This window comes from Mercenaria mercenaria, chromosome 16 (assembly GCF_021730395.1).
Source record: "Mercenaria mercenaria strain notata chromosome 16, MADL_Memer_1, whole genome shotgun sequence".
Taxonomy (NCBI): Eukaryota; Metazoa; Mollusca; class Bivalvia; order Venerida; family Veneridae; genus Mercenaria; species Mercenaria mercenaria.
The window spans coordinates 49910350-49911875 of record NC_069376.1 but is presented as its reverse complement, the minus strand read 5'-3'; positions in this window follow the sequence as shown (position 1 = coordinate 49911875).

The following is a 1526-nucleotide window of genomic DNA, read 5'->3' as shown; positions in this document are numbered from 1 at the left end:
GTTTTGTGTTTGTTATTGTTAATAAGCCATGCCATTAAGGACTGTTTTAGTTATATAGGAATGAGCTTGTCGGTTGGTCCGAAGGTCGGTCTGTAAGTCTGTTGGTTTTCATGGTTTCCGGACAATAACTCATAAAAGACTTGTCAGATTTAAATATCTTTTAGTACACGGGTGTAACATCATAAAATACAGGTCAAGTCCAACTTTGGCTACAAACCACCATTTTATGACATATATATGGCCCCTTTCCAACTTAAAATTTGCCATAGTCATGGTTTCCGAGAATAATTTATGAAAGGCTTAACAGATTTAATCATAAGCTCACCTGTCAAATAGCGACAGGGTGAGCTTTTGTGATCGCCCTTCATCCGTCGTCCATCTGTCGTCGGTCCACAATTTTTTGTGAACACAATAGAGACCACATTTTGCAAGCAATTTTAATCAAACTTGCACACAACTTGTATTGGCATAATATCTCAGTTTCGAAAACTGGCTAGATCCCATCATGGGTTCCAGAGTTATGGCCCCTTAAAGGGCCAAAATTTGCTATTTTGGACTTGTGAACACGATAGAGACCACATTTTGCAATCAACTGTAATCAAACTTGCACATAACTTGTATTGGCGTAATATCTCGGCTCCTTTCGAAAACTGTCCTGATCCCATCATGAGTTCCAAAGTTATGATCCCTTAAAGGGCCAAAATTTGCTATTTTTGGCTTCTGAACACGATAGAGACCATACTTTGCAATCGACTTAAATAAAACTTGCACACAACTTGTATTGGCATAATATCTCGGTTCCTTTTGAAAACTGGCCTGATTCCTTCATTGGTTCTAGAGTTATGGCCCCTTTAGTGGCCAGAATGTGCTATTTTTGGCTTGTGAACACAATAGAGACAACATTTTGCAGTCGGCTTCTATCAGACTTGCAAACAACTTGTATTTGCATAATATCTCGGTTCTTTTCGAAAACTGGCCAGACCCTGTCATGGGTTCCAGAGTTAGGGCCCCTTAAAGGGCCAAAATTTGCTATTTTTGGGCCTACTTTCTTGTTTTTAAGATACATCTTTGAAATTTGGATAATGTGTACAGTTTTGCACACCAATCTTAAAACAGATTTCCAGTGACCATGAATGTGATCTGCTGACATACTTTCTTGTTTTTTTTTTTAAGATACAGCCTTGAAATTTGGATGACATGTACAGTTTTGCACACCGATCTTAAAACTTACTTTCAGTGACCATGAATTTCACCTACAGACCTACTTTCTTGTTTTTTAAGATGCAACCTTGAAAATTGGATGATGTGTACAGTTTTGCATGCCGATCTTTAAACTGACTTTCAGTGACCATCAATGTGACCTACTGACATACTTTCTTGTTTTTAAGCTACAGCAAAAAGATTTGGACAACCTGTAGTATTTTTTTACAAATTTCAAAAGTAATCTTGCATAATCTTTACCTTGACCCACTCTACTATTTTTTTTTTTAAAGATTAGTCTAAGAAATTCGTTCACTTGCAGCTGT